At 44.7% G+C, this 24368-nt stretch overlaps 1 pseudogene; it reads left to right on the plus strand.

Annotated features, from left to right (window-relative positions):
• Positions 1-8323: 8323 nt before the first annotated feature.
• Positions 8324-24368, plus strand: part of LOC147352749 (eukaryotic translation initiation factor 3 subunit F pseudogene) — a 43068-nt pseudogene continuing 27023 nt past the window's right edge.

The raw sequence follows: 24368 nt of genomic DNA on the forward strand, positions 1-24368 counted from the left end.
ATGCAAAGATGGGCTCGATAAAGGACAGAAATGGTATGGACCTAACAGAAGCAGAAGATATTAAGAAGAGGTGCCAAGAATACACAGAAGAACTGTACAAAAAAGATCTTCATGACCCAGATAATCACGATGGTGTGATCACTCACCTAGAGCCAGACATTCTGAAATGTGACACCAAGTGGGCCTCAGGAAGAATCACTACTAACAAAGCTAGTGGAGGTGATGGAATTCCAGTTGAGCTATTTCAAATCCTGAAAGATGATGCTGCGAAAGTGCTGCACTCAATATGCCAGCAAATTTGGAAAACTCAGCAGTGGCCACAGGACTGGAAAAGGTCAGTTTTCATTCCAATCCCAAAGAAAGGAAATGCCAAAGAATCCTCAAACTACCGCACAATTGCGCTCATCTCACATGCTAGTAAAGTAATGCTCAAAATTCTCCAAGCCAGGGTTCAACAGTACATGAACTGTGAACTTCCAGATGTTCAAGCTGGATTTAGAAAAGGCAGAGGAACCAGAGATCAAAATGCCGACATCCATTGGATCATTGAAAAAGCAAGAGAGGTCCAGAAAAACATCTATTTGTGCTTTATTGACTATGCCAAAGCCTTTGACTGTATGGATCACCACAAACTGAAAAATTCTTTAAGAGATGGGAATACCAGACCACCTGACCTGCCTCCTGAGAAACCTGTATGCAGATCAGGAAGCAACATTTAGAACTGGACATGGAACAACAGACTGGTTCCGAATAGGAAAAGGAGTATGTCAAGGCTGTATACTGTCACCCTGCTTATTTAACTTATATGCAGAGTACATCATGAGAAATGCTGAGCTGGAAGAAGCACAAGCTGGAATCAAGATTGCCGGGAGAAATATCAATAACCTCAGATATACAGATGACGCCACCCTTATGGCAGAAAGTGAAGAGGAACTAAAAAGCCTCTTGATGAAAGTCAAAGAGGAGAGTGAAAAAGTTGGTGTAAAGCTCAACGTTCAGAAAACGAAGATCATGGCATCTGGTCCCATCACTTCATGGGAAATAGATGGGAAACAGTGGAAACAGTATCAGATTTTATTTCTGGGGGGCTTCAAAATCATGGCAGATGGTGATTGCAACCATGAAACTAAAAGACGCTTACTCCTTGGAAGGAAAGTTATGGCCAACCTAGATAGCATATTGAAAAGCAGAGACATTACTTTGCCAACAAAGGTCCGTCTAGTCAAGGCTTGGTTTTTCCAGTGGTCATGTATGGATGTAAAAGTTGGACTGTGAAGAAAGCTGAGTGCTGACGAATTGGTGCTTTTGAACTGTGGTGTTGGAGAAGACTCTTGAGAGTCCCTTGGACTGCAAGGAGATCCAACCAGTCCATTCTAAAGGAGGTCAGCCCTGGGTGTTCTTTGGAAGGATTGATGCTACAGCTGAAACTCCAATACTTTGGCCACCTCATGCAAAGAGTTGACTCACTGGAAAAGACCCTGATGCTGGGAGGGATTGGGGGCAGGAGGAGAAGGGGACAACAGAGGATGAGATGGCAGGATGGCATCACCGACTCAATGGACATGAGTTTGGGTCAACTCTGGGAGTTGGTGATGGACAGGGAGGCCTGGTGTGCTGCAATTCATGAGGTTGCCAAGAGTTCACACGACTGAGTGACTGAACTGAACTGAACTGAAGGGACCAGATGCCATGATCTTAGATTTCTGAATGTTGAGTTTTAAGCCAGCTTTTTCACTCTCCTCTTTCACCCTCATCAAAAGGCTCTTTAATTCCTCTTCACTTTCTGCCATAAGGGTGGTGTCATCTGCATATCTGAGGTTATTGATATTTCTCCCAGCAATCTTGATTCCAGCTTGTGCTTCTTCCAGCCCAGCGTTTCTCATGATGTACTCTGCATAGAAGTTAAATAAGCAGGGTGACAATATACAGCCTTGACGTACTCCTTTTCCTATTCGGAACCAGTCTGTTGTTCCATGTCCAGTTCTAACTGTTGCTTCCTGACCTGCATACAGGTTTCTCAGGAGGCAGGTCAGGTGGTCTGGTATTCCCATCTCTTAAAGAATTTTTCAGTTTGTGGTGATCCATACAGTCAAAGGCTTTGGCAAAGTCAATAAAGCACAAATAGATGTTTTTCTGGAACTCTCTTGCCTTTTCAATGATCCAATGGATGTCGGCATTTTGATCTCTGGTTCCTCTGCCTTTTCTAAATCCAGCTTGAACATCTGGAAGTTCACAGTTCATGTACTGTTGAACCCTGGCTTGGAGAATTTTGAGCATTACTTTACTAGCATGTGAGATGAGTGCAATTGTGTGGTAGTTTGAGCATTCTTTGGCATTTCCTTTCTTTGGGATTGGAATGAAAACTGACCTTTTCCAGTCCTGTGGCCACTGCTGAGTTTTCCAAATTTGCTGGCATATTGAGTGCAGCACTTTTGCAGCATCATCTTTCAGGATTTGAAATAGCTCAACTGGAATTCCATCACCTCCACTAGCTTTGTTAGTAGTGATTCTTCCTGAGGCCCACTTGGTGTCACATTTCAGGATGTCTGGCTCTAGGTGAGTGATCACACCATCGTGATTATCTGGGTCGTGAAGATCTTTTTTGTACAGTTCTTCTGTGTATTCTTGGCACCTCTTCTAATATCTTCTGCTTCTGTTAGGTCCATACCATTTCTGTCCTTTATCGAGCCCATCTTTGCATGAAATGTTCCCTTGGTATCTCTAATTTTCTTGAAGAGATCTCTAGTCTTTCCCATTCTATTGTTTTCCTCTATTTCTTTGCATTGATCGTTGAGGAAGGTTTTCTTATCTCTCCTTGCTATTCTTTGGAACTCTATGATGGGTATATCTTTCTTTGTCTCCTTTGCCTTTCACTTCTCTTCTTTTCTTAGCTATTTGTAAGGCCTCCATGGGGATGGTCTTGATCCCTGTCTCCTGTACAATGTCAGGAACCTCTGTTCATAGTTCATCAGGCACTCTATCTATCAGATCTAGTCCCTTGAATCTATTTTTCACTTCCACTGTATAATCATAAGGAATTTGATTTAGGTCATACCTGAATGGTCTAGTGGTTTTCCCTACTTTCTTCAATTTAAGTCTGAATTTGGCAATAAGGAGTTCATGATCTGAGCCACAGTCAGCTTCTAGTCTTGTTTTTGCTGACTGTATAGAGCCTCTCCATCTTTGACTGCAAAGAATATAATCAGTCTGATTTCAATATTGACCATGTGGTGATGTCCACGTGTTGAGTCTTCTCTTGTGTTGTTGGAAGAGGGTGTTTGCTATGACCAGTGCGTTCTCTTGACAAAACTCTGCTAGCCTTTGCCCTGCTTCATTTTGTACTCCAAGGCCAAACTTGCCGGTTACTCCTGGTATCTCTTGACTTCCTACTTTTGTATTGCAGTCTCCTATAATGAAAAGGACATCATTTTTGGTGTTAGTTCTAGAAGGTCTTGTCGGTTTTCATAGAACTGTTCAACTTCGGCTTCTTCAGCATTACTGGTTGGGACATAGATTTGGATTACCATGATATTGAATGGCTTGCCTTGGAAACGAACAGAGGTCATTCTGTCTTTTTTGGGATTGCACCCAAGTACTGCATTTCGGACTCTTTTGTTGACTATGAGGGCTTCTCCATTTCTTCTAAGAGATTCTTGCCCACAGTAGTAGATATAGTGGTCATCTGAGTTAAATTCGCCCATTCCAATCCATTTTAGTTCACTGATTCCTAAAATGTCGACGTTCACTCTTGCCATCTCCTGTTTGACCACTTCCAATTTACTTTGATTCAGGAAACTAACATTCCAGGTTCCTATGCAATATTGTTATTTACAGCATCAGATTTTACTTCCATCAGCGGTCACATCCACCACTGGGCATTGTTTTCACTGTGACTCCTCCTCGTCATTCTTTCTGGTGTTATTTCTCCACTCTTCTCCAGTAGAATATTGGGCACCTACCGACCTGGGGAGTTCACCTGTCAGTGTCACCAGAACAAGAGAAGCCATCATAAGAAGAAGCACGCATACTGCAACTAGAGAGCAGCCCCTACTTGCTGCAGCTGGAGAAAGCCTGCACGCAGCAATGAAGACCCAGTGCAGGGAATAAATAAATAGATAAGTAAAAAAAATAAATTTAAAAAGTGAAAAACAAAAGAGAAAACAACCACAAAAAAGCCGGGGAAAAATGCTCAACATGCAATGTAGGTTTAAAAAATGCATCAGATGATTATTATATAGAATGCAGCTAATCTGCAATCTCAAAATGAGATAATTTAATGTGATTTAGAGTAAAAGAAAAATCATACACAACATATTTAGAAGTAAATTTCATTTAGTTACTCAATTGACTAATAGATTGTCTTACAAAATATAATCAAAAGTATTATATTTCTTTTCCTTTATTATTATCCATGAAGTTGTTCAGTCGTGTCTGACTCTTTGCGACCCCGTGGACTGTATAGCCCACCAGCCTCCACCATCCATGGGATTTTCTATGCAAGAATACTGGAGTGGGTTGCCATTTCCTTCTCTAGGGGATCTTCTCGACCCGGGGATCAAACCCAGGTCTTCCACATTGCGGGCAGACGTTTTACTGTCTGAGCCATTATTATGAAGGAATATATTTCAAAAGTCATGGAAAATAAGTAATGTGTATTATATACATTGATTAACCACGAGAAGGAAAAAACACCAAGGAAATTGAAATTAATATTCACTGCAGTAACAATTACATTCAGTTATTTTTGCTATTTTGCTGACCTGAGGTCAACTTAAGAACCACAGCTGTATGCATGTTTTTAACAATTTTGTTGTCATGGGGACTTACCTGGTGGTCTAGGGGTTGAGAATTCACTTTCCGATGCAGGGGATTCAGATTCGGTCTCTGATTGGGGAACTAAGATCCCATGTGCTACGGAGCCGCTAAGCCTACAAGCCACACCTGCTGAGCCTGTGCACCGCAACTGATATCTGATGCAGCCAAGAAACATTTTCACGGAAGTGTGTTTGTTTTGTTGTGATGAAGCTGCATTTATTGAAATAACGAGCTAGAATATATTGATTAGTATATATTAATATATAAATATATTATTTAACCATTTAGCTGGTTTGATTATAAATTCTTATTATTTATACACATGGCTGCTAAGTCACTTCAGTCGTGTCCGACTCTGTGTGACCCCATAGACAGCAGCCCACCAGGTTCCCCCGTCCCTGGGATTCTCCAGGCAAGAACACTGGAGTGGGTTGCCATTTCCTTCTCCAATGCAGGAAAGTGAAAAGTGAAAGTGAAAGTGAAGTCGCGTCCGACTCTCAGTGACCCCATGGACTGCAGCCTACCAGGCTCCTCTGTCTATGGGATTTTCCAGGCAAGAGTACTGGAGTGGGGTGCCATTGCCTTCTCTGATACACATGGCACATTATTCAAATAGTTATATTCTTACCTGGGACCAACCAACTTTAGGTGTAGACCCAGTTGCCACCCACCAGATCTGACTTTCTCAGCTCTGCAGCCTCAGAGTCTTTAGGAACCCAACTTGCAGCCACACCAATTTGCCAACTCCCCGTCACACCAGTTCCCAGCTTCTTCCACGATCCACATAGCCCTTTGTTGAGGTAACATCAGGTCTCAGGCACAAGGGCTCATGTGTAACTACCATAAAAGCCCCTAACGTGTGAAGCATACTAAATCCAGAATGTATGAGGAGCAGCCTCAGAGTCAAACACATGTTCAGCTGGTGAAATGATCCTGTTTCTATCTCCCACCCTCTGGACTCCCATATAACCAGTGTTCAGTAAGCATTTGATAACTGTGAGTACCCGTCCTGAGGGAAATTTATACTAATCTTCCTCACCTAGAGTCTAATTATGTAATGGCCATTCATCTGTGTGAACTCAAATGGCTGTGTAGAGTTAGGGAAGTCATGTATTAATTATTCAAATCATTGGTCTGCCGTACGAATTACCTTCCCCCAGGGTCCCCAGCCTGCTTTCCTCTTCTATCAGCCGCTCTCTTGTGGGACACAAGCTCTTTCCACTTGTCAGAGCAGCACATTTGCTGGTTCAGACACTAAAAATTAAGTATGTATAGATGACGGCTTCCCTGACGGCTCAGACGGTAAAGAATCTGCCTGCAATGCAGGAGACCAGGGTTCGATTCCGGGGTGGGGAAGATCCCCTGGAGACGGGAACAGCAACCCACCCCAGTATTCTTGCCTGGAGAATCCCATGGACAGAGGCGCATGGGGTCACAAAATGTCGACACTATTAGGCGACTAACACACTTTCTTTTTCATATGAGAAATGAACATCGTGGGTTCAATCACCAATGACTTAGAGCATCTCCTTGTGTTTTATAACACTGCTCCCTTCTGTTATCACAGATCCTCAAGAGTAGCTGCAGAGAGAAGAACTGAGTGACAACTTGGGCCCACATCCGGATAAGCAACAGACGGCCCCAGGCTCTTTGATGCCGGGGACAGCCTTGAGTCTCTGTGGGAGGCTTTCCCTGATAGCAGTGCTTGTATTCATTAAAAAAAAAAAAAAAAAAAAAAACGACTGAGAGTGAAAAAACAAGCAGACAAAAAATAAGACAACTGAAGCCTGCCAAGATAGGCTGGTACCTTATCCATCCCCTGGCATCTGATCATGCAGTTTTGCTAGGTCTTCCAGAAAAATCACCCACTGTTTCTTTTATAGGGAAATTTTTTACTATTCCATAAAAATAGCTATGTCTTGTACAAACTAGAGGAATTACAGATCAGCAAAATAATGTGCAGCCAATTGCGTATGAGCCAAGTAAAACATAATTTTAAAAATAATCTGTATCCTACTCACACTATCATTGGTAAACTCTGGTGTGTATCTTTTCAGTTATGTGTGTGTGTGTGTGTTTTATTACAAACGAGATCACATTGTAGATGCTGTTTTAGCAATCTGCCTCTTTATATTACAAAGGTTTTTTCATGGCTTCAAATTTTCTGCTCGATATTGTTCTTGTTATTGAAAATGAATTTTCATTTGTTTATTTTTGCTTTTATTTCGAGACAGGGTGCTCAGGGCTAGTGCACTGGGATGACCCTGAGGGATGGGATGGGGAGGGAGGTGGGAGGGGGGGTTCAGGATGGGGGACACATGTACACCCATGGCTGATTCATGTCAATGTATGGCAAAAACCACCACAATATTGTAAAGTAATTAGCCTCCAATTTAAATAAATAAAATTTTTTTTTAAAGAATGAATTTTCAATATATGATAGCTACTTTTTTGTGTCATGTACTATACTAAGCACTTCACTTATGTAATTTGACCATTTCTGTGACCCTGGGAAGTAAATATTATTGTCCCCATTTCACAGATTAGGAAATTTAAGTCTCAGACTGAGTAAGTTAAAATATGTCAGAGGACTTGGCTGGCGGTGCAGTGGTAAGAATCCGCTTGCCGGTACAGGGGACGTGGGTTCCACTCCTGGTCCAGGAAGATTTCACGTGCGGAGGATAGAAGCCCACATGCCACAGCTACTGAGCCTACATGCTGCAAGTACTGAAGCCTGTGCAGCCTGCAGCTCATCCTCTACAGCAAGAGAAACCGCCACAGTGAGAAGCCCTCCTGCTGCAGTGAAGAATAGCCCCTGCCTGCCACGACTAGCAGAGAAAGCAATGGCACCCCACTCCAGTACTCTTGCCTGGAAAATCCCATGGATGGAGGAGCCTGGTGGGCTGCAGTCCATAGGGTCGCTAAGAGTCGGACGCGACTGAGCAACTTCACTTTCACTTTTTGCTTTCCTGCATTGGAGAAGGAAATGGCAACCCACTCCAGTGTTCTTGCCTGGAGAATCCCAGGGACGGGGGAGCCTGGTGGGCTGCTGTCTATGGGGTCGCACTGAGTCGGACACGACTGAAGCGACTTAGCAGCAGCAGCAGCAACCATAAGTAGAGAACGCCCATACCCATTCGGGAAGAACCAGGACAGCCAAAGATAAATTAATCAATTTAAAAATAAAATAAAATACGTCAGAGTTAGTAAATGGCATAACAGGTTGGAGCCCCGTCCTCTTTGCTGACAGAGTTCGGGTATTTAACTAATATGATAATAATCCTGACCAGCAGCATTGATGGTTCTAAAAATCTTTTCACTAGAAACATGGATAGATCAACAGGTAGCAGGTAGAGCAACAATCAAAAGTTATACAGAAGCATGTAAATATAGTTGCTCACAGCATCATATACATGGACATACATGGGTGTTTGCAGGCACACACACACACCAGTATAATCCAGCATCAGAAGAAGGAAAGCCAGAAGAGAGAGTAAGGTCAGAGGCGATGACGTTCGTTCTTTCCCTGGATGAGTGTGGGCATCTCCGAGTAGAGATGATGAAGACCAAAGTAGGGAGCATGAAGCCCAAACAAAAGGGAGATGGATCCCTGAAGACATCTTTGAGTACCTAAATCCAACTGTGTCTGAAGCCAGCTACCCCTAGGCTCAGGTGAGTCGGCAAAGTCTTTTCTGCTCTGGCCAATTCAAATATGATTTGCTTTTTGTAACTGAAACAGACTTCAGTATTCACAGGGCTCTTCACAAAGATTCTACTACTTTCTTCCGAGAGACGTGATAGGACTGTACTCCCACATTCTCTTTGAAGTTAGGGGTGGTTACGCGACCTGCTATGACCAGTTACGTGTGAGCGGATTTTTAAAAAAATTAGTTTGGCTGCAGAGGTCTTCGTTGCCACGTGCGGGATCTTTAGTTGCAGCATATGGGATCTAGTTCCCCGACCAGGGATTGAACCCAGGCATCCAGGCCCCCTGCTTCGGGAGCATGCAGTCTTAACCACTGAACCATCCAGGAAGTCCCTGAGTAGATTTTTTAAGAGCCAGCACAAAGTCTGCTACTCTTTTCTCTCTGCCAGTAGCAATCAGCAATACTTCAGGTAGCGTCCTTCCCATCAGCCTGGTTCCCAGAGTGAGGGTGACGTGGGACAGAGCTCCCAGCTGACCTGCAATGGACATGCAGCATGAGCAAGATACAAAGCTTTATTTTTTTTTTTTTTTCAGCCACTGAGATTTCGGAGCTTTTGTTACTAGAACATAACCCACGCCATCCTGACCAACACTAATACAGACTAGTTTAGAGAGGAAAGAGATCGTTGCTTTGTTAATCTGTGTATCATTTAAAATCATCGGCATGCACAATAATGTAAATGTGCTTCAGGTCACTGCACTGTACTCTTAAAAATGGTTAAAATGGCACAGCTCCTTTAAGGGGGTTAGAGTATTGTCAGCACTTCATGGCAGGCTATGATCCCAAGTACCGGATCTGGGACATCAATCACCTTCATGAACAATGCTCTTCATATACATTTTATATATATACTTTGGCTGTACCGCACGGCTTGTGGGACCTTTGTTCCCTGACCAGGAACTGAACCTGCACCCCTTGTATTGGAAGTGCAGAGTCTTAACCACAGGACCGCTTCTTTTATGCTTTTAAATTGCTCACTTCCACCTCACTCAGCACCAGACTGAGGTAGCCACTTCTCTCCATCCTCAATCCCATTGGAGCACAGAGAACATTGCAGGGGCATGTATATGAGGTTTCTGATTGGACTGTAATCATGAAAAACATTGAATTTCAAAATTTCACTCTCCTGTTCAAATATTATATGATGATGACCCATGAGAACTCTGAAGGTATCATTAAAAGGACAGCTTATTTTTTCGTGAAAAAAAAAAAAAGTCAATTTAAAATGGTCAATTGTGTTCTATCTGTTGATATATTTTTATCACAATAAAAAATATCACCATCAAGCAATCAAGTATTTATTAGGGTCCCAGGGGATAATTCCATGTAAATGGCTCTGGTGGCCTAGAAGACAGTCTTTCTTGCCTTCACTCAGCGGACTTTTACTGAGCATCTACTATGTGCCTATGCCTTTCCAGGTGTTGGGGGAAAGAGACACATTTCTGACCTTGAAAAGCTTTCATCTAACAAGAGAGCATTCATCACAGCTGGTCACCTTCCTCAGCAGCCCCCTCCCCTTCAGGGTCTTGCATTACTGATAGACCCACATTACTGTAGCCTCATCAAGCAGTAATGACTCAAAGACATTATAGCCATTAAGAGAGCTCTCCCTCCTTCTAATCTGTCTGCTCTCTTCTTCGCTAGGACAGAGGGCTTCCCTGGTGTCTCGGTGGTACTGAATCTGTCTGCAGTGCAAGAGACCCAGGTTCGATCCCAGGGTCAGGAAGACCTCCTGGTGAAAGGAATGCCTGGAGAACTCCGTGGACAGAGGAGCCTAGCAGACTATAATCCATGGGGGTGCAAAGAGTCAGACACGACTGAGCAACTAACACTTTCTCTTTCATTTTTCACTAGGACAGGGTTTAAGAGGACAGGTGGGAGGGTCTAGCAGGCAGAGTTCAGATCCCAGCTCTACCACATAATAGCTTTGTGACCTGGGAAAATTATTTAATGTCTGTGTGCCTCCTCCTCTTAAAATGGAGGTGCAAATAGTACCTGCCTCGTGATGGTTGTGAAGATTAAATGAGATATTTCACATAAACACGTAGCGCAATGCTTGTACAGAGCAAATGCTGAATAACTGTTAGTTATCACTGGTGGTTGTTCTGAGCCCCTGTGATGCTCGCGTATCCAGCTCACTAGTGGAAGCTACATCGAGTGTTCTGTATTCCAAGCTTCTGCATGTGGTGATGGAGCTGAACTCACACTTCTTGCTTCTCTCTGCCAGGGACCATTGCTGGTCCACAGCCACTTGGGAGCACCCTCGAGTTAGACAACCTGTTTCTCCACCTGATAGGTGGCTCTGTTCCCAGCCAGCAGCGTTCAGTCAGAGCTTTTCACTCTCTCCTTTAGTCAGAGCCTGGGAACTGGGTGTGTCTCCCGAACCAGAGGTGGGAGGCTGGTTTCCAACAGTTAAGGGAGGCCACCTGTGCCAAGCGAAGGCTTATAGCAGCTCAGTATCCCAACTTCCCAGCCTTGTCAGCAGGGTTTGTGTGGCTGGATTAATCTTTCTTCCCTTCTTTCCTTTCAGCCACGCCATGTAGGATCTTATTTCCCTGATCAGGGATCGAACCCCCACCTCTTGCATCGGAGGCATGGAGTCTTACCCACTGGAGCGCCAGGGAAGTCCCTGGATTAATATTTCAAAGCATATCCTCACTCTCATCAAATTTCTGGAAGCACCCCCCCACACACACCCCACAATTTTCCAATTTGCAAGCGGAAGTCACCCTTCTGAATTAGAAAACAATGCTGCATACACTGGACGGTTACAAGATGCTGATGGGCTAAACAGACAGACCGGAGGGTACATGTGTGGAGAAAATCTGTGCGTAAAATCCTGCTGTGTGCATGTGTGCTAAGTCACTTCAGTCATGTCCGACTCTTGCGACCCTGTGGACTGTAGCCCACCAGGCTCCTCTGTCCATGGAATTCTCTAGGCAAGGATACTGGAGTGGGTTGCCACTTCCTCCTCCAGGGGATCTTCCCGACCCAGGGATCCAACCTGAGTCTCTTCTGTCTCCTGCATTAGCAGGCAGATTCTTTACCACTAGCGCCACCTGGGAAACCACAATCCCTTTGCTGCTGCTGCTGCTGCTAAATCCATTCAGTCGTGTCCGACTCTGTGCGACCCCACAGACGGCAGCCCACCAGGCTCTGCCATCCCTGGGGTTCTCCAGGCAAGAACACTGGAGTGGGTTGCCATTTCCTTCTCCAATGCAGGAAAGCAAAAAGTGAAAGTGAAGTTGCTCAGTCGAGTCCGACTCTTAGCGACCCCATGGACTGCAGCCCACCAGGCTCCTCCATCCATGGGATTTTCCAGGCAAGACTACTGGAGTGGGGTGCCATTGCCTTCTCCGCAAAATCCCTTTAGATGGTAATAATTTTCTTCCAGGCAGTCACAATTATCTTAACCAAATCTAATTCCAATGTGTTTTTTTTAAAAGCACGTCTCCCTTATTGAAAAATTCCAAAATATCTCATTTGGATTTGCTTCTTCTATTTTCCTTATCTTTAGAAAAGTTAGCAGACATATTTTAGAGCAGTTTTAGGTTTATAGAACAACTGGGCAGAAACTACAGAGAGGTCCCATACAGCCCCTCTCCCCAAGTGCACACTTCCTTGTCTTATTAACATGTGGCATTGGTGTGTTATACCTGTTACGATTAATGAACCAGTATTGATGCGTTATTATTCGCGAAGGGCCCTACTTGATGCTAAGTCTCCATCTTTGTGTCATACAGTTCCATGGGTTTTGACAAGCGTGTAACATCATGCAGAATATCAGACAATGCTTTCGCTGCCTGAAAAATCCCGTGCTCCACTTATACCTCCCCTCCCCCAGACCTCTGGCCACCATGGAGCTTTTTACTGTCTCTGCAGTTCTGCGTTTTCCAGGATGTCATACATCTAGAATCATACAGTTTGTGATCTTTTCAGAGTGGCTGCTTTCATTCAGCAGTATGCATTTATGCCTCCTCCAAGGCTTCGCCTGGCTTGGTGGGCCCCTCCCAAGCTCCTTTCCTTCCTTCCTTCTTTCTAGCCTTGAGGAGGTATCAGTTCAGTTCAGTTCAGTGGCTCAGTCGTGTCCGACTCTTTGCGACCCCATGAATCGCAGCACGCCAGGCCTCCCTGTCCATCACCAACTCCCAGAGTTCACCCAGACTCACGTCCATCGAGTCAGTGATGCCATCCAGCCATCTCATCCTCTGTCGTCCCCTTCTCCTCCTGCCCCCAATCCCTCCCAGCATCAGAGTCTTTCCCAGTGAGTTAACTCTTCGCATGAGGTGGCCAAAGTACTGGAGTTTCAGCTTCAGCATCATTCCACAAAGCATTGTGTAACATTAAGGCGTACAATGTGTTGATCTGACATATTTATATATTATAAAATGATAACCACTGTAATATTAGCTACCACCTCTGACCCATCACGTAGTTACCATTTCTTGTGTGTGTGTATGATGAGACTGTTGAAGATCTACTCTCTTAGCAACTTTCAAGTAAATTAAACAGTATTATCAGTCATAACCACCACACTGTACCTCAGATCCCCAAACTTGTTCATCTCCTAACTGGAAGTTTACACTCTTTGACCCATATTTTCCCCTCTTCCGTCACCCCCGCCCCCGAGTGGCTTGCTTCTTTTTATCATTGAATAGTATTACATTGTATGAATGTACCATAATTTGTTTATCCATTCACCTATTGAAGTACATCTGGCTTGGCAGTTTTGGAAGTTATGAATAAAGCCTCTACTTCACTTTCATGCATTGGAGAAGGAAATGGCAACCCACTCCAGTGTTCTTGCCTGGAGAATCCTAGGGACGGGGGAGCCTGGTGGGCTGCCGTCTCTGGGGTCGCACAGAGTCGGACACGACTGGAGCGACTTAGCAGCAGCAAACACTTGTATGCGGGTTTGTGTGTGGACATAAGTTTCCAACTCATTTGGGTTAATATCAAGAAATGTGATTGCTGGATCGTATGGTAGGACTATGTTTAGTTTTTAAGAAACTGCCAGACTGTCTTCCAAAGTCACTGTATTATTTTACATTCCCACTCTTTTGGATTCTCATTTTTTTTCGTTAATGTGTAATGAGAATTTTCAGTCACTTAGAGGAAATCCAAGTATATCTTCCTTCCAGATAATAACCATCTTTCAGTCATTTGCAGTTATATGAATCAAATCTGTTTCTATTTTTTTAACCACTTTCTTTTATTGAGATGGTAAAGAATTTACCTGCAATACAGGAGACCTGGGTTTGATTCCTGGGTCGAGAGGATCCCCTGGAGAAGGGAACAGCTACCCACTGCGGTATTCTTACCTGGAGAATTCCATGGACAGAGGAGCCTGGCAGGCTACAGTCCATAGGATCTCAAAGAGTCAGACATGAATGAACGACTAACATTTCTCTGAGAAATCCCCAAACATCTAATTTGAAATTTTCTTCCCCTCGTGTATTATCTTTTGAAATCTTTTTATTTTGGTGAATTCTGAACACAGTTCAGAGAGCAGGTGGTCAGTGTAACGAGCCCTGTGTGTAAGCGTCGCCACCCCCAAGCCAGAAATCCATGACCAATCCTGTCTCATCCACACACCTAGCCATGTCCCCTCCATATTTTAGTTTTCAACTAGTACTTTTATTGAGGTTATACCTTTATTAAGGTAAATTTTGTATACAGTGAACCACATCCATTTGTTAGTGGACAATTTGATGAGATTTAACAGATGTACAGGTGGCACAGCGGTGAAGAACCTGCCTGCCAGTGCAGGAGACACAGGAGATGCAGGTTCAATCCCTTGGTTGGGAGATGGCAACCCACTCCAGTATTCTCGCCTAGAGAATTCCGTGGACAGAGGAGGCTGATGGGCTGCAGTCCATGGGGCCACAAAGAGTCAGACACAACTGAGCGGCTGCTCATGCACAAAACAGGTGTATATAGCCTTGAAACTACTGCCGTAAGCAAAACTCAATACATTATATCATCCCTCAGTTTTCTCATGCCGCTTTGCAGGCCCTCTCTACTGCCATTCCCAGGCAACCGTGATCTTTTTTTTTTTTTCTGTTTTAAATTTTTTTATTTAATGAATTAATTTATTTCAATTGGAGGCTAATTACTTTACAGTATTGTGGTGGTTTTTGCCATATATCGACATGAATCAGCCATGAGTGTACATGTGTCCACCATCCCGAACTTCACCCCATCCCGTCCCTCTGGGTCATTCCAGTGCACAGGCTTTGAGCGCCCTGTTTCATGCATTGAACCTGGACTGGTGATCTATTTCACATATGGTAATATACATGTTTCAATGCTATTCTCTCAAATCATCCCACCCTCGCCCTCTCTCACAGAGTCCAAAAGTCTGTTCTTTGCATCTGTGTCTCTTTTGCTGCCTTGCATACAGGATCATTACCATCTTTCTAAATTTCATATATGTGTGTTAATATACTGTATTGGTGTTTTTCTTTCTGACTACTTCACTCTGTATGATAGGCTCCAGGTTGACCCACCTCATTAGAACTGACTCAAACGCATTCTTTTTTTTTACAGCTGAGTAATATTCCATTGTGTATAGGTACCACAGCTTTCTTATCCCTTCATCTGTTGATGGACACCTAGGTTGCTTCCATGTCCTAGCTATTGTGAACAGTGCTGTGATGAACATTGGGGAACATGTGTCTCTTTCAATTCTGGTTTCCTCAGTGTGTATTCCCAGTGGGATTGCTTGGTCATATAGCAGTTTTTTTTCCAGTTTTTTTAAGGAATCTCCACACTGTTCTCCATAGTGGCTGTACTAGTTTGCATTCCCACCAACAGTGTAAGAGGGTTCCCTTTTCTCCACACCCTCTCCAGCATTTATTGTTTGTAGACTTTGATGGCAGCCATTCTGACTGGTGTGAGATGGTACCTCATTGTGGTTTTGATTTGCATTTCTCTGATAATGAGTGATACTGAGCATCTTTTCATGTGTTCGTTAGCCATCTGTATGTCTTCTTTGGAGAAATGTCTGTTTACTTTGGCCCATTTTTTGACTGGGTTGTTTATTCTTCTGGAATTGAGCTGCTTGTATATTTTGGAGATTAATTCTTTGTCAGTTGTTTAATTGATTTTATCTTCTTCATTCTGAAGTCTGTCTTTTCGCCTTGCTTATAGTTTCCTTTATTGTGCAAAAGCTTTTAAGTTTAATTAAGCTCCGTTTGTTTATTTTTGCTTTTATTTCCATTACTCTGGGAGGTGGGTCATAGAGGATCTTGCTGTGATTTATATCGGAGAGTGTTCTGCCTATGTTTTCCTCTAGGAGTTTTATAATTTCTGGTCTTACATTTAGATCTATCATCCATTTCGAGTTTATTTTTGTGTATGGTATTAGGAAGTGTTCTAGTTTCACTCTTTTATAGGTGGTTGACCAGTTTTCCCAGCACCACTTCTTAATGAGATTGTCTTTTCTCCATTGTATATTTTTGCCTCTTTTGTCAAAGATAAGGTGTCCTTAGATGCATGGATTTATTTCTGGGCTTTCTATCTTGTTCCATTGATCTATATTTCTGTCTTTGTGCCAGTACCATACTGTCTTACTGACTGCAGCTTTAGTAGACTGTAAAGCTATTCTACTGTAAGACTATACTGTAGACTGTAGTATAGTCTGAAGTCAGGCAGGTTGATTCCTCCAGTTCAATTCTTCTTTTTCAAGATTGCCTTAGCTATTCAAGGTTTTTTCTGTTTCCATACAAATTGTGAAATTATTTGTTTTAGTTCTGCAAAAAAATACCATTGGTAGCTTGATAGGGATTGCATTGAGAAGGCAATGGCACCCCACTCCAGTACTCTTGCCTGGAAAATCCTCTGGATGGAGGAGCCTAGTAGGCTGCAGTCCATGGGGTTGTGAAGAGTTGGATACGACTGAGCAACTTCACTTTCACTTTTCACTTTCATGCATTGGAGAAGGAAATGGCAACCCACTCTAGTGTTTTTGCCTGGAGAATCCCAGGGATGGGGAAGCCTGGTGGGCTGCCATCTATGGGGTTGCAGAGAGTCAGACACGACTGAAGTGACTTAGCAGCAGCATGCATGATCTACCTTTAAAAAAAAAAATTATTTATTTATTTTTTCGGCCATGCTGGGGCTTTGTCCTGTGTGTGGGCTTTTCATTGTGGTGGCTTCTCTCATTGCAGGGCAGGGGCTCTAGGGCACAGGGTCTTCAGTAGTCGCAGCAATAGGCTCAGTAGTTGTGGCATTCGGATTTAGTTGCCCCGCGGCACGTGGAATCTTCCTGGACCAGGGCTCAAACCAGTGTGCCCTGCAGTGGCAGGCGGATTCTTAAACCCTGGACCACCAGGGGAGTCGCATGATCTACCTTCTCCTTTTTGACAACATATGTGTCTTCCTCATATTATTTTGAAGCTGATGTCAGACATTGCTTAATCTATAAACATTTTAGTATACATTTCTAAGAGATAAGACCATCTTAAAAATATACAATGTCATTATTATACTTCATCAGTTCAGTTCAGTCGCTTAGTCGTGTCCGACTCTTTGCGACCCCATGAATCGCAGCACTCCAGGCCTCCCTGTCCATCACCAACTCCCGGAGTTCACTTAGACTCACATCCATCGAGTCAGTGATGCCATCCAGCCATCTCATCCTCTGTCGCCCCCTTCTCCTCCTGCCCCCAGCCCCTCCCAGCATCAGAGTCTTTTCCAATGAGTCAAGTCTTCGCGTGAGGTGGCCAAAGTACTGGAGTTTCAGCTTTAGCATCAGCATCATTCCTTCCAAAGAACACCGAGGACTGATCTCCTTCAGAATGGACTGGTTGGATCTCCTTGCATAGTTAATGATAATTCCTTAATATCATCAAATATCCTGTGCAGAGCAGGTGTGCATCCTACACACTAGGTAGAAACCTCCAAGTGTTGGCAAAAGGGAGAGAAATGTGAGCAGATCGAGCAAGCAGAATGCACTGCTGGCTGTGTGGAGCCCAGGAGTGTTTTCCTGCACCCAGTTGTCCTTTCCTCTGCTAGATGCTGGATGCCCTCTGCTGGGAGTTGCCAAATAAATATACAAATGAAAATGTTAGGATGCTCAGTTGAATAGTTGGATTTGAGTTTCAAATAAGCAGCGAATAATTTTCTTTTAGTATATCCTGGACTTCCCTGGTGGTACGGTGGACAGGAATTCACCTGTCAATGCAGGCGACGTGGGTTCAATCCCTGGTCTGGGAAGATCCCACATGCCACAATTGAACCCATGAGCCACAACTACTGAGCCCGAGTGCTGCGACTGCTGTAGCCCATGTGGCTAGAGCCCATGCTTCACAACAAGAAAAGCCACCGCAATAAGCAGCCCGCACACTACAGCCAAGAGTAGCCCCTGACTGACAACTCGCACTTAGCAATGAAGACGCAGTGCAACCAAAAATAAGTAAATGCATACTTGAAAGTGAAAGTGTTAGCTGCTCGGTCGAGCCTGACTCTTTGCCACCCTATGGACTGTAGTCTGCCAGGCTCCTCTGTCCATGGTATTCTCCAGGCAAGAATACTGGAGTGGGTTGCTATTTCTTTCTCCAGGGGATCTTTCTGACCCAGGGACCAAACCCCGGTCTCCTAGCATTGCAGGTGGGGTCTTTACTGTCTAAGCCACCAGGGAAGCCCACATAAATAAGTAAAAATAATTATATCCCATGCAATACTTGGGGCATGCTGCTGCTGCTGCTAAGTCGCTTCAGTTGTGTCTGACTCTGTGCGACCCCATAGATGGCAGCCCACCAGGCTTCCCCGTCCCTGGGATTCTCCAGGCAAGAACACTGGAGTGGGTTGCCATTTCCTTCTCCAATGCATGAAAGTGAAAAGTGAAAGGGAAGTCGCTCAGTCGTGTCCAACTCTTAGCGACCCCGTGGACTACAGCCTACCAGGCTCCTCCATCCATGGGGTTTTTCAGGCAAGAGTACTGGAGTGGGGTGCCATTGCCATACTTAACACTAAAAAATGACTCACTGTTTCTCTGAAATTCAGATTTAACAGGCATCCAGTACTTATCTGGCAACACTACCTCCCCTGCAGCTGATAAAAGAAGGCCACTGTCATGAGGGCATCTAGGAGACTGGTAACTCAGAAAGCAAAGCTCCATCTAACCAAAGTGGGACTGGGTAGAAGGCACTCAAAATCCCCCAAAGAGATAGGACGTCTCCCCGCTCTCCATCCCCAGCCCTCTATCCCTCCTGGTGGACAAATCCCTTTCAAGTGTTTCCAGCTGATCTGACTTTGCAGCCTCAAAAAGAACCCAACTTAAAAGACCCTTCTGCTTTTTCAACCAGTTCTGAAAAGAGGTGAATTTAAGCCCAGTTTAATCTGAGGCACCCTGGGAATGGGGGCATCAAAGGTGGGGCTAGAGCTAAAGAACCTGCCTGCCAGTGCAGGAGACCAAAGAGGCATGGGTTTGATCCCTGAGTTGGAAAGATCCCCTGGAGTAGGAAATGGCAACCCACTCACTCCAGTATTCTTGCCTGGAGAATTCCATGGACAGAGGAACCTGGCGGGCTACAGTTCATAGGGTTGCAAAGAGTTTGACACCACTGAAGTGACTTAGCATTCAGGCGTGCACACCCTGGGAGTGAGCTTTCCCTGGCACGTTTATACAAAGTTGCTCTTTTCTTTGTAATGATCTAAGTGGCCATTGTTATAATGGGAATCCCATTTCAGTCTCCAGCAGTCCTTTCAGAAATAGAAAACCCCACTTGCTCAGACGTGTTGTATCAAATGGCAAGATGATCTCACCAGGCACTGTCTTTCTCCTCATTTATTTTGAGTGTAACACATGTTAAGAACATAGTGGTGAGCCAGGCTGATAGGGCTAGAATAGGATAATCAAATAGTTAGCTTAGAAACCCCATTAGGGAATTGTAGATAGAGAGGGAACTTCAGAGGGCTTTGAGAGATCACAGTAAGACTAATGATCACTCCAGAAAGTAATGGGATAATTCTGAAACAATGCGGGCTTGTTTGAAAGCAAAACAGGTCACTTAGCATGAAAGTCAGATTGGGTTGCTTAACGATGGAATCAAGATAACTTGCTTAGCAACAAAACCATGCAACAGAAGCAGGAGACACCCCAAAACAATAAAACAATGGTGGTGTGAGACCTACATCCTGCCCAGTAAGCTCAGTGAGTTAATAACCAGCCCCCCACAAACATGCTCTTTGGCCCCTAAGACATGTTCTTTGCACAGTGCCCACCCCCCAAACAATAAAACAATAGTAGAAAAATAAGGCCTACGACCTACCCAGGGTCATCAAATTAATGATCCCCCAAACAGGCCCTGTGCACACAAAAGATCAATCATTTACCGAAAGGTGACTTTTCAAAACGAAAGACGGCCGTTGTACCGAGACCTGAACATATTTTCCTGAAGTGCTATGACAGTACTGGCCCAACTGTACAGGGACCAGTAGACGTCCCTTCCCTATCCAGGGGAGGAACTGATGATGGAAACGTTATATCTACTCAAGAAAGACAAAGGGGAGCTTCTCCCTTTCCTCTCCCTTCCTCTGATTATAAAAATGTAACCCACTGAATTCTTGGGGTAGTGCAACGCTTGCCTGCCTGACTGTGAACCTTACAAGCATCCTACTCTAGCAAATCACTTCTTGTCTATCCCTTCGCCTCTCACTGAATTCCCTTCTGCACTGACCCATAAAGGGCTGTGGTGCCAGAGCTCTTTGGAGCCTTGGAAACAACACCTAAAGGTCTCAAGACTGTGGGCCCATCTGTGCCAAAGGCAAAAAGGCTTTATGCCCCCTGGTCTGTAACAGGGAGCGCTTTACCTTCCATCACAGGTGTCTGCACCTGGCAAATAATGTTCCACTCAATGCAAAGTTTTTGGCTGCACCTTGAGGCAGGTGGGATCTTGGGTCCCCAACCGGGAATCAAAACTGTGCTCCGTACAGCGGAAGCACGGAGTCTTACCAGGGAAGTCCCAACACAATTGTTTTTTTTATCGTCATTTCATTTATTGTGAGAGCTTCCCAGGTGGCGCTAGTGGTAAAGAACCCGCCTCCCAGTGCAGGAGACATAACACACATGGGTTCAATCCCTGGGTTCAGAAGACCCCCTGGAGGAGGGCCTGGCAACCCACTCCAGTATTCTTGCCTGGAGAATCCCAGGGACAGAGGAGCCTGGTGGGCTACGATCCATAGGGTCGCTGAGAGTCAGACACAACTGAAGCAACTTATCAAGCATCTGATACGTACAGAGGAATAAATAAAAGCACATGTACAGTTTAATGCGTCATTATAAATTGGACACCCATCTAAGCATCAGTGAGGTCTAGAAGGGCACTCAGCCGCACTACCCTCCCCCCGGAACTATCTTGTGAACCCCCCACCCCAAGCCACTTTCCCTTCCACCTCCAAAAGAGGCTGCTTTCCTAACCTGTGGGCTTCATTTCCATTCTTTTATCTTCAGTGTCACCACTATATGTATCCCGCTAAGCAAGCCCCTGTTTTTGAACTTGGTACACCTGGAATTACATTACGTGACTTCTTTGTGACTTATTCCTTCCTCACACTTGAGAACAATCTCAGAATAACATGTTTTCTGGAGTAGTGAAGTGTCTTCAGAAAAATTACTGACGTGTCTTCAGAAAACACACTGACCGGTCTTGCCTTCCTGGCTCAGCCACTTACCTACTATCTCTGTGACTGCTCTTTCCCTCCTTTGTCAAATTACAACAAATTATAATTTAAGGACCTCATGTCCAGAGCAGGAATTCACTTCATGTATCATTCTGTTCTCAGAGGCTCCCAGGACCTGAGACCTGATGAGTCTTGAGCAAATGAAGGAATCATTAAGTGATATATGTCAGGGCCAAATTCCATGGCTAATTCATAGCAAATGATCAAAACATGGCAGCAAAAATTATAATTGTCATTACTGGTGTTTGTCTGAATATGCACCTTCCTGTGGGGTCAGCCTCTACAGTGGCTGCCAGTGACCCTGCCTTCTGACCGTCTTGTACTCACATCCCTTGACTATAGACTGGATTAACTGACTCTCTTCTGACAAATAGAATGTGGCAGAAGTGATAGGATGTCATCTCCAAGATTCAGTTTTAAAGGGCCATGACTTCCACCCTGGGTCCTCTTTCTCTCTGTCCCTGGGGGAGGCCTGCTGCCATGCCATGGGGTAGTTCTCTGGAGAGGCCCCCGTGAGGAGGGGCAAAGGCCTGCCAACCACACACGAGTGAGCTCGGAGGCATATTCTCCTCAGAGGAACCTTCAGTTGAGTCTGCGACCCCAGGACACTGGACTGCAACCTCATGAGAGACCTTTAGCTGGAGGCTCCCAGCCAAACCAGGCTTGGACTCTTGATCCGCAGGAGCTCTGAGATAATGAATGGTTTCTGTTTCAAGCTGCTCATGTGGGGGCGATCTGTTACACAACAGTGGATAACCAGCAGGCTGACTCTGCTTGGGTGAAGGGGCACTGGCAATGTGTAGAGCATGTGGCAAACAAGGAGATGCTGCGCTCACATCCCCACTGAAGGACAGGCTCCTGCCCAGACGCACGGAGGACAGCTAACTGACAGTCATCGAGGTCCAGCCCAGCTTTCGAGCTGAGATCACGCTCTTCTTAGGTGCCCTCCCAGCCCATGGGTGAGCTGGAGTAGGGGGGCCAGGACCTGGCCATTTCCACCCAACTCAGGAGCCCTCTGAAGGGCAGTCTGCTTACGAGCGCCACGCTGGGCTCCAGAGACTTTGACAGGTCTGCTCAGCAGTCATGCCTTCCCATGGATGTCACTCCCTGCAAACCCTTCCTCGTTCCAAATCCCATGCAGCCAGACCAAAGACATCTGCCTCATAGAAGCCCAAGCTTTCTAGTCAGGCGAGACCTGGGTCCAAAGCAGATTCCGCCCCTTGTTAGCTCCGTGACTCTGAGCAAGTTACTTAACCTTCCTGAGCCTTTTTTTCTCATATGTAAATTGCATGATAAATAACATGTGACTCAAACAGGACTTTTATTTACAATGTATAACAGAATGAGCAACACATATTACTAGTGAGTGCTAGATAAAGGACAGCTATTTTCTATCCAGAGACTGCATAGAAACCAGCCACTTTATATTTTCCATAAAGTTTTATTGGAAATTATTCCAATAATTTGTCCAGAACATATTGTCTAGTATTTATCTATCTATAGGAGACCTTTGCTATTCATGAGGGTGTTGACAAAAAAATTAGTCAATCGATCTAAGAAAGAAATGGAAAATTTTATTTGAGCCTAATTTGAGGATCATAATCTGGGAAGAGCATCTCAGAATGCTGAGAACTGCTCTACCCCTTAGAAGTCAAGACTCAGTTACCTAAGTTTTATGAGACAGAGGGCGGTACTTCAAATGACATATTATTGACAGTTTGTATAAGCCAGAACTAAACGTCATCACGGTGGGTCCCATCACCCCTTACAAGAACAGGAAGGAGTGCTATCTTTTAAGGCGTTGTCTGGTCGATACTGTGTTTCCCCAGTGGCTCAGCGATAAAGAATCTGCCTGTGAAGCAGAAGGTGCAGGAGACACTGGTTCAATCCCTGGGTTGAGAAGATCCCCTGGAAGGGGACATGCCAACCCACTCCAGTACTCTTGCCTGGAGAATCCCATGGACAGAGGAGCCCGGTGGGCCACAGTCCATAGGGTAGCAAATAATCAGACACGACTGAAGCGCCTGTGCTCACACGCACTGATCGATACTATGAGAATGCTGCTCTTAAGCAGGTGTTCTTGCTGATGGGAGAGGTCTGGTCAACGCACAGACACACAGTCACAATAGGGCAGAGAGGAGGCCGCAGGGCAGACACAATTTTTTGCTTAAATTTCTAGTCTTGCCATAAAAAATGACATTTATTTCACAAGGGTTACACCTGCTATCTTTATGAAACCCTAACTACCAACTGCCCCTGTAGCACATATTGTTGTCCATAAAATGAAATCAAGTACAACTCAAAGGAATACATGACTTAAGTCCTTCACAGGTCTATAAATAAGGAACCAAACCTTTATAAAGCTCTTGAGTTATGCCAAAGCAACTTTTGTTTACATTGAACTTGATTACATCAGAGGGCTGAGTCACTTTGAATGCTGCCCTTTTAATAAACCCAGTCCTGTGAAATTTAACCTGTCCGAACCTGTTCCTCCCACAGTCTGTCTCACTCTGATGGATAATTCCAAGTCAGCATGGGAAGCCATCAGTGGCACTCCCCTCTTCCTCATTCCCCACCTCCAATCCAACAGCATGTTTTTGCTTTCAAAATGCCCTCAATCCATGGACCTCTTTCCATCTCATGAGTACCACCCTAGCCTCCTTTCTTTCAAGAGCCTCTTAACAGTCTTCCTCTTGCATTCAGACTAAAGAGCAAACACTTCACCAAAGCTTAGAGGCTCTGCGTGAACTGGCTCCTCCCTCCAAATCTCATCTGCATTCTCCAAAGACTCCCTCCTTTATGTCAAGTTTGCACTTGTCTTAGGACCATCCCACAGGCACTTCCAGTGTCTAGAACTGTCCTCCACGCACTGTGTGCATTGCAGGCTCTTTTTCCTCCTAAAAAATCTGAGCCTAAACATCCTCTGTTAACCACCTTCTCAAGCAGGTTCCACCACTCTCAACTGCAGCACTCAGGCCATGTTTTCTGCTGCATGCATCCCACTTTGCTGCTGCTGCTGTTGTTCAGTTGCTAAGTCATGTCCAACTCTTTTCGATCCCATGGACTGCAGCACACCAGGCTTTTCTGGCCTTCACCATCTCCCGGAGTTTTCTCAAACTCATGTCCACTGAGTCGGTGATGCCATCCAACCATCTCATC

This window comes from Bos grunniens, chromosome 19, assembly GCF_055505025.1.
Source record: "Bos grunniens cultivar Pamir isolate PY7600 chromosome 19, Bosgru_T2T1.0, whole genome shotgun sequence".
In the NCBI taxonomy this organism is placed as follows: Eukaryota; Metazoa; Chordata; class Mammalia; order Artiodactyla; family Bovidae; genus Bos; species Bos grunniens.